Source organism: Kryptolebias marmoratus, linkage group LG12 (assembly GCF_001649575.2).
Source record: "Kryptolebias marmoratus isolate JLee-2015 linkage group LG12, ASM164957v2, whole genome shotgun sequence".
In the NCBI taxonomy this organism is placed as follows: domain Eukaryota; kingdom Metazoa; phylum Chordata; class Actinopteri; order Cyprinodontiformes; family Rivulidae; genus Kryptolebias; species Kryptolebias marmoratus.
Genome location: NC_051441.1, coordinates 12,247,960 through 12,257,980, shown reverse-complemented (window position 1 = coordinate 12,257,980; position 10,021 = coordinate 12,247,960). Strand labels below are relative to the sequence as shown.

At 40.6% G+C, this 10,021-nt stretch overlaps 1 long non-coding RNA gene across 1 annotated transcript; it reads right to left on the bottom strand.

The window, feature by feature from the left end:
• Nucleotides 1-420: 420 nt before the first annotated feature.
• Nucleotides 421-3,145, bottom strand: LOC112450709. The gene is made up of 3 exons (XR_003039375.2): nt 2,884-3,145; nt 1,817-1,919; nt 421-690 (listed from the first exon to the last, which is right to left on the bottom strand). It is a non-coding gene; the product is annotated as an uncharacterized LOC112450709 (long non-coding RNA).
• Nucleotides 3,146-10,021: the final 6,876 nt, after the last annotated feature.

Below are 10,021 nucleotides of genomic sequence, written 5' to 3'. Positions count from 1 at the left end.
GTCTCCTTCTTGGGAGTGACCTCTGAGGTTAGCAGCAGTCGGGGAAAATGCAGCCTATAGCCGCCTCATTTACCCAGCAGCACCAAAAAGGTAACAGCACAGACATAATTCAGCATGTCTTATTCGCCTCAGCTCTAATGGCAAACGTAATCAAACTCCCCGAGACCCTGCCGAGCTGAACCGGACAGGGTGAAAAATAAAACAAAAAAAAAAAACGTGGGGGGTTCCTTTTGGGCTAAAAATATGTTCACACGCTCGCTGAGCACGGCAAAGCCTTGTCGAGTGTAACTTTGAACGGCGCTTTTGTTGCGTAAAAAGCTTAGCCACACAGTCTGGGAACAGAAGTGCCTGCATGTTTGTCATATTTGCACATTTCGAAGGATAATTTCCACTCAAGGTCTGCTGCCTTTATTACGACATCACGATACTGCTCCGTCAAGTCCACCATCTGCCATGGACCACCCTGAAGCAGATTGCTAGCATAAATTTACATATAAAAACATACTGGACATAGTCCACAGTTGAATACACAGGAGTAGATAGTCATTAGAGCGAGACAAATTTAACATAAAAGCAGTCGAAAACGTGTGGGGAGTGACAAACAACAAGTAGGAGCACGCTGCAGCGGCATGAAGCTAAACTCCACATGCCTCAGCCTTACATAGATGCCACCTCTGCCTTGGGACGAGCCTGCAGATTAAGCATAAGTATGTCATTAGGCACAAAGGCCAGTGAAAAGTGCTCTAATGAAAATGGGCAGCTTTGGAATCAGCAGCTTCTTCTTACTGAAGAGCTCCTATCTGACCACGGCATCAATCACCCTGTCACCGTCCTCGCCCCGCCGTCATAAATAGATATATTATTCATAAATTAGCGTTATTGTTCACTTAATTATTCATCAGATATAGTCGTCGGAAGTAAAAAAAAAAGGGAGAGAGAGAGGATTTTGTTTTTAAAATGTCTCCATCTTTAAGTGATTGTGAAGGGTTTTTTCCCCCCACTTAAAGGCCAGATTCAGATTTTATAAAGTGGGATTCTGAGTAAAGATTATGAGCAATTAGTATATTGCCTGTTGCAGATAGCTCTTTGGACTCAGTTTAGAATAGCTTTTTTCCCAAATCGAGTCCCAAATCGAGTCCATTCAAAGACTCGATTTGGGACTCGATTTGGGAAAACAGCTATTCTAAACAGGGAGACCATGATATTTCTGTCAGAATAACCATGTAATGCAAAACTGATGTCAACATAAAGGTTTATAAATTAGGGTTGAAATTAGTTTTAGATGGCAACTATCCACTTTGGTCCTGGCTCCGTTCAAACTAGCTGCTAGCACATCAGTCCAATCAGAATCAAACTCTAAACGACCTCTGTTTGAAGAAAAATGAAGAGCTTTCTGCAACAGGTAAGATATTAACTGTTCGTAACCTTTCCACAGAACCCCACTTCCAAAGTTCTGAGCTATCCTTTCAAGCAGCAATGATTTCATGCAAGCTAGGGCTGCAGGAGATAGGAATTATGGGTAAAATGGTGAGAAAGCAGACGACACATTAAGAGCTTGAGATGTATTTAGATTAATGGGACAGAAGGAGGGAGTTTAAAAGGAAGATGAATTCCAATTAACACCCTGAGGACCGAGTACCCTTCAGTAGTAAGAGGAGCATCCATTTCAGAAATCTTCTCTTAATAAATGAATGCTCATTAAGGGAAAAATAGGCACACCTAAGTATGAAATAACAAAAAAAAGAAGCCTCTTTATTTCTTAAACTATTCTAAATGCATCTATCCTCTACGCCTTCTGTCTTGTCACCTCATTTACCTTTCCTGCAGCCACCCTCTCGTTCCCTCCTTGTTTTTCAGTCCGAGCACATACACCACGGTGGGGGATGAATCATTCATAGCGGCACATAATGCCCTCAGCCCTTTCAGTGGAGACAGAGAGGCAGACAGAAAGACACTGTAACAAGCAGAAACAAAAGCTGATGGAGAAAGACGCGGGCTGCGCTAACGTAGCCAGAAACAAAATGCATTAGAGATGCAAGGCGAGCATTAGTTAAACACGTGTATTAGATTAAAAGCATCTTATAAGGAGGCTGGTTTGAAGTTTTGATAATTTAATAAAGTCTGACTTGCTAATAGGCAATTTTCGGTCTACATTTTTACTTTATGTCTTTAATAACAGCTCGTCTCATTGAATTGCACAATGTTTCTTTCTGCTCGCATGCACTAATGAACATTAAGCTGCTGGTTTATCTGCATCAAAGCTGCCTCATATTAAAAACAATATTAAAAAACAATAATAAACGCCTAGGAATCCTCTTTTTTTTTGACAAGCTCTCAATCTAATGTGAATTATTGTTGATCATTCATCATTTTCAATAAAATCCATCCTCTAAACTCTAGTGCTTGTAAATTTGAAAGAACTTAAAGCAAAATGTCCAGACTAAGGTCAGTTTTAATTTGTTTGCTGTAATTATTCGTGCAAAATGTTGTCTACAAAACTCATTTTCGCAACGGAGTTTATGGAAGATATTTCAGATAGGTGTACGATTCAATGATTTTCTCAGCATGCAAGGACAGAAACCAGTCCAAGTAACTTCATGTTTCTCTTTTAATTTCCCCCCATTGATTTTTTAAGCACTAATAACATTATTCAGATATTCAGACTTGATTACAACAATGAAAATGCAGTCAAATTGTCTTCTGTAGTCAACAAATGATTCAGATGTTTCGAAAATAATCGCATGCATGCCTCTCAGTGACAAATATCCTCCTGGATCTGAAACCACACAGTGACAAGAGAAAGAAATAACCCCATATATATATATATATATATATATATATGTTTGGTCCGCCAGCCTGTGGGCAGCGGCCTGTAAATCTCACCCCTTATCCTCCTCTGAGATCACTCGGTGTGGGGCAGAGAGGGAGACAAACAGCACCCAGATCCTCGCTGACAGAGCAAACACAGTTCCTGACTTTTCTTTGCGTCGATAATTTTATCTGCAGCAGGAAAGTTGAGTTAGAAAAATAAGTCAGACAGGATAAAATGTGTTAAAGGGATAGTTTGGTCATCTCTTAAAGTAATGTGCCCTTTCCTCTACACCAGCGGTCTCCAATCCTGGTCCTCGAGGGCCACCATCCTGCATGTTTGACTTGTTTTTCTGCTCCAACACACCTGATTCAGAGGTTACATGACCTCTTCATCTTCTGCAGAAGCCTGTTAATCACCCATTGATTCAAATCAGGTGTGTTGGAGCAGAGAAACAAGTAAAACATGCAGGATAGTGGCCCTCGAGGACCAGGATTGGACACCACTGCTCTACACTCTGTGCTCTATGACTGATGTCATGGCTGATAAGGTGCTAACTATTATTAAACCATCCATCCATTTTCTTTACCCGCTTCTCGTTTCCGGGTCGAGGGGAGCTGAGGCCTATCTCCTGCTATCACTCTGTGAGAGGCGGGGGTCACCCTGGACATTAATAACTATTTGACATATTATTTCTTCAAAAATAACTGAAGTATCCCTTTAAAATCTCTCTTTTTATTGCTGGTTTGGATTAAATATTTAAATATTTTTTATAACACAGTGGCTCTTGCTTTGGGAAAGGTCAGTCATGCTGTGGTTTTGGTAGTATTCAAAATACTGTCATGACCCTGAAAGACAATGTTAAAAAAAGGCCACAGATTTCTTCACTGAAGCAGAAAATGCGGTGCTTTTTTTTTTTGAGCACATACTTGCACTTCAACTGTGCAAAAAAAGATCAAATCAGCCATTAAATCAGCAGGAAACCCCAGCCACTTGTGTAACGGGCAGGGTCAGTAAATGCTGGAAAGTACCAGAGAATTACACGGGAATTTCAAAGTATCTTCCGCGTTGATGACAAGTTAATCATCGGTCTGTCTGCAGAGGCAGAGATGAGCAACCATTTCTGCCACGGACGCTCACATGCTAAGTGCTTTCCATAATGTTTGCCGTGATTTACAAACAGCTTATTTTTTTGTCACACATTAGACATGCACACGTACACATACAGAGGCGGCACATTGTTTTATTGTACCCTGCTGGGAGAGTGACAGAAAAGTGAAATCCACACTGATGAATTGAACCATTACACCAGGAAAGGCCACCACATGTCAAGCCTCTGCATATATCAGAAAAGGAACAAGTGCTATTAAGGCCGTTCCATTATCCTCCGCTCTCTGCGGCCTACAAAAGCGTATTTTTCTATCTCAAGGAGCCAAAATGTTTTCCTGTCAAGGTTTCAACTCACCAGGACCTCGACCCCCTCCTCATCCCCTCCCGCCTTCCCCTCACTGACAAACGAAATGCCTTTGATGTCTTCACTGGGAGTCACGGGGTGCATAAGTGTTTTGCATATGTGTGTATTAGGTCTGCTGTTGTCCTGGCCGAGGCACTTCAGCTCTTAATTGCTGCTCTAGAAGTGGAGGCGTGAGGACAGCCCTTCTAAACTCTTCACTCTTTTCACTGAAGGTGGGACAGAACGAGAAAGAGAGAGGGAGAGACAGAGGCAGGGGGACGCAAAAAAGTGGATAAAAAGTGCATAAAGGGGGGAGATTGTAGGTAAAGTATGCGGGGAAACCAAGGGAAAGACAACATCCAAAAATCAGTCAGGTTAAAGTCTTTCCAGAGGGAAAGTCTGTAAAGGAACGAAACATTATACTCACATAACACAATATTTGCATTTTATAAACAGACTGTCTGCTGTGTCATTTGCTCAAATGTGTCATTTGTATGCAAATCTGAATCTGCTTGAAATATCTTTATAAAGATTATTTGAAATTTATCCATGACAATGTAAGCTGTTAACAGTAGAGAAGAGGCGATTAAGTTGAAAAAAAAAATGGATTCAGCTTTAAGTGTTAAACATTAGCGTGTTATGAGCTTGCTCCCGGCATGGGTTGGACTCCACCAGGGCTGCCCCTTGGTTCTGATCCTGTTTGTGGTCCTCATGGACAGGATCTGAAGGCGCAGACAGGAAGAGGAGGGAGTCAGTTTGGCAACCTCAGGATCTCGTCTCTGCTTTTTAAGGAAATGCACTTCTGCTGACTTTTTCAAGTCATGACCTTCAGCGGGTAGAGTGCTCCCTTTAGGTCTAGAGTGAGTCTCTGCCTCAAGAGGAGGGGGTCAAGGGTCTGGAGTCTTCATGAGTGATGGGAGGATGGAGAGATGGAGATGGATTGGTGGATCAGGTCCTTGAAAGGGTGTAGAAGGAACCAAGCAAAGCTCTCAGTTTACCTTCATCTGTAGCCATGAGATCTGGATCACAGTAGATGAAAGCAGAGCTGCTGCTCCTCCACATTTAAAGGAGTCAGTTAAGGTGGTTCGGGCATCTGATTAGGATGCCTCCTGAGTGCCTCCCTTTGGAGGGATCATCTATCCTCTCTGGCTTGGGAACAACTTGGGATTCCCAAGGAGGAGCTGGGTGTGTGCTGCTGAGCAAAGGGATGTCTCCTTCCTGGACCTGTCGCCCCTGCTACCTGACGATGGATAAGTGGAAAAAAAAGGATAAATAAATGGAGAAATGGATGGATGAAGCATGTTTTGACTGATTTTAGAACGTTCCACATTCAGCAGTCCCATACAACAGTACGAAACTCCACAAGGTTAAACACCTTTCTTATGAAACATTCTGCTCATGACACAGTTTCACATATTCATTTTGACAAGTTTCATAATTGGTCTACTTTGTAATATTTATGGCGAGTCCCGTGTTACTGGTTCATTTCGAAACGTCCCAACAATGACAACTCAAAGTGAAAATTTGCATCGCAGGATGTGAAACAGATGACATCATGTTCAACGACACGAGTCAAGAATATTCACAGGTTCATGAAAGATGCTGTGTCCTGGATAAGACAAGGTCAGTCCCGCCTTTTAAAGTGTTGGTCCAACTTTTAGATCAGACTTAAAGAAATTTTAACTTGATTCTTCAACTGGCTGCATCATGTATCACCTACAGGAAAAAAAGTAAGACTTTCGCCATAAACAGCTTACTTTTAGAGCATTTCTAATAAAGATCATTAAAAGATAGATGAATTTAGTTGTTACAGCTACTGTTAAAACAGATATTTCCCATTAAGCAGCTTCCTGCCTTGTAATCAGAGGAATAAGTTAAGTTTATGGTTATTAAAGTATCTTTAATAATGGTCTTTTTTTTACCATTTTTTTAAAGCATCCAGCTGGTTAGACAATTTGGTCCAAGGGGAACAGTTAAGTTAAGGCCCTCACTGCTGGTTGCCATAGAAATTAAGGGCAGGCAGTCGTGAGACCGCCAAATGGAAACTGTCATTTATGATAGATTTATAAATGTGAACGGGGATAGTGGGTTATCTGGGTAAGGAAGTGGAAGTGGGGGTAGTTTGAGAAGAGGCTGAGTACAGACACACACTGCAGTGGATTACCATGTGTGTCTCGGGTCCTTTCATTTATCCTTGTTACACAGCGGTGATTAGGTGCGAAGTCTTCGAGGTGTCAGGGAACTGGGGGGTTTCATGGGACAGCGCCGAGGAGTTAACTTCCCCCGTTAATCCACTTATCGATCCCTTTACACAGCCCCAACCACGGTCAATACCAGGCAATAAAACCCAACCCAGCAGCCTCCATGGGGAACTGTGACACACACACCCTCAGGTGAGATGTGTGTTCGAGATGATAGTGTGTGTCCCATCATAAATCAGTCAACTGGACAGCCCTCAGTGGTTGTCAAACAAGCCGTCCTCGAGAGACACTCAGAACATTCAAGATGACAAAACAATCAGAGTGCTGCATGAATGATGGGGCAGCTGCTGAGGTGAGAGACATTGTAGGACAGTATTTCTACCATCACCATGTCTCAGACATTCACACTTCTATGGATGAATCCACCAAGTGCAAGTACACTTTCACTGGAACAGTGTCACCTGGACGTGTAAAAACACTGAGTGAGTTACACTGCCACCTGCAGGCAGGCAAAGCCATGAGCAGTAACAACATCTACAGCAGGGGTGGCCAATCCTGGTCCTCGAGGGCCACTATCCTGCATGTTTTACTTGTTCCTCTGCTCCAACACACCTGGTTTGAATCAATGGGTGATTAACAGGCTTCTGCAGAACATGAAGAGGTGATTTAACCACTGAATCAGGTGTTGGAGCAGAGAAACAAGGAAAACATGCAGGATAGTGGCCCTCGAGAACCTGATTGGCCACCACTGATCTACAGGAACTAAAGATTATTCTTATTAACAGCACTGTGCAAAAGACTTGAGTCATCCCTTTTTTCTTTATGTTTTGCTTCCACTCATCCAGATTATCTTACAACCTTTCAAAGTGGTCTTGATCAGTAAGTCTTCAGACTCTCTGAATGTACCGAGTACCTGACCATTTTCAAAATATGTTTTGTTGTTTGTTTGTTTGTTAAGTCACACAACTCTGACCTATAAACATTTCAGGCATAAGAAAACTGCTAAACTCAAGGGATGAACCGAAGTTTTGTTGCCACATGACAGACAACTTGGCAAACCCATTTTAAATTAGACCTTTAGGCACTTTGATACCAGCAGCCTTTCACAAAAACACAACTTGTTCCCATTTTTTGCAGAATATATAACGTTTGATAGACTTCAAATAATATTATTGGATCTCACAAAGCTAGTATTAGTAAAAACACCTGGTATTCAGTTCATTATCAGCTGAAACTGGATGCATGTCTCAGGTCCTGTGTTGAGTTTTGCTGGATTTGTTTTCTTATTTTTTTCTTAAAGGCATAAATTTCATATACTGTTCCATCTACTGTAGATAGTTTATTCATGCCGAACACGTCTCTGTTTGTCCTTCAGTTGTCTACTTTTCTTATTTTTTAAGCACAACCTGCACAATACGCTGTCATGGTTTGGTACAAGGACTGGTCAGAAAAGAATAAAAAGGCAAAGTTCAAAAGAAAGGTCTTCTGAAAAACCACCAGAAGGCCCTAGAGCAAATGATCAAGACCACTTTCAAAGATAAACAGAAAGGCTGGTTGTCGAGAAGCAGAACGTAAACTAAATTAGGGGTGGTTTAAAACTTTTGCATATTACTGTGTACACTGTATTTTTCTGAATGTTTGTATCAAATATAATTTTCAGGTGGGATAAAAATCTAAACATATGTATAACTTTTGTTTGTATATAAACTTAAGATTGAACCATTCAAGAAAAAATAAAAAACAAATTTTTTAAAATTATAAATCTTAATATAAATCAAGTTTTTATTACTTTGTAACAAAATTAACTATAAAATTAAAGCGGGGAGATCTTTATAATTAACTATGGCACATTACAGGGTTAGTTGTCGTTGCTACCCCCATCACCATGGTAATAATTGTTGCTTTTACTGTGGCAGTTAGCGTAGCATCATTAGCATGCTGTGCAGAATATGAGCAGGTGAGGGGGGAACTCTGAGTGGTTTCTGCTGCTCCATAATGTTATTGTGAGCCCAAACTCTTGATACACAGGCAATGCAATTACACAACTTTGCATCTTTTAATATCAGTTGAAAATTGCACTGTCACCTATCTAATCAAATTTATGAGGTGTGTAAAGTGCAAAGACGAGGATTATATGTTTAGGAATCAGCTTTCGAAAATGACATTAACAAGATTAGACATTTCCGTTGCATTGGTAATACTGTTTGTAGGAAATATCACACGTCTTTTCTACGTGGACACTCAAACAATGCATTTGTCTGATTGGAAAAAAAAGAAATTCGGAAGAAAAGAAACATGACGTGAGACTCTAGTTAATGATTGTAAACACAGAATAAAGTTGGAAGGATGCAGATGTAGTTAGATATAAAAAAAATGAATAGAAAATAAAAACCAGGAATCAGGCTGAATCAGCACTGATTCAGTCATAAATCTCTCTTTGAATGACCTCAGTAATGTTTGAGCAGGTAAAAGACATGACTTTAGCTTATAAAATTGAACACTAGTTTATAAACTTTAATTGCTGTCAGTTTTGCATCACAGTGTTATTTACATGGAATATTACAGTTATTAGCAAGTGCAAATAGTAGCAGTTAGCTGTAGCAGCTTGGGAGCACATCCAGCAGGGATATCATCATATATCTCAGCATAACCTGTGATGTGAAACTGGAGGTGATGTAAAGGTGGATAAAACAGCATTTCCATGAATGTTTGAGATTATACTTGTTTTAAGATGACAGAAATCCACTTTGGTCTTGCCCATCTGAGCCGTAAGATCGTCAGTGTGGTCAGATTTAAACATTTCTTTGAACTGAGGTCGTTCAAAGAGCTATCTACAGCAGGTAAGATATTAATTGTTCATATCCTCTCCACAGAACTCCACTTCAAAAGATCAGAGACAAACCAATGCTGCAATATGATGACAAGTCCCAGAGCTTCTGCTCCTGAGAGGATTATGCTTCATTAACAGATAAAGACTGAATAAGGCAGAAAATAAAGCTAAAAGCAGCAGGTCACCTTTTTGTTCCTCAGGCTTCACTTATTTCCCTTTTATCTGCTTCAAGGAGCTTTATTGGATGACATGACCTTTAAGTTGCGAGGCAGAGAAGAAAAAAAAAAAAATCCTGTGCGCATGGTTTTAAAAAATAAGCTGATTTATGCTTCATCTTATATGCTTTCTCCTCACATCCTGAACTCTGAGGGAATGGATAAAAGTGTGTGGAAGAGACAGAAAGACAGTGAGAGATACTCTCAGAGGTGACTGCATCCAAACAAGTAAACCAAACTTTAAAGAAGTCAGGAAAAAGATCAGCACCACCATCAATACAACTGTGCTTCACAGGAGTACAAAGGCAAAACAAACTGAGCATTACTGTAAAGTAAAACTAATGAACCAGGGACGCTTGTATAGTCTGATCTCAGTCAAAAGCTGCAATCAGAAGCACAGCCAGACATCAGAAAGTAGCTTTAAAGCCGGTAGATGTGACTGTGTGGTTAGGTGCAATTATGCAAAAAATGTGCAACTTCAAAATGTACATTTTTATGTTTATACAGGCCTTC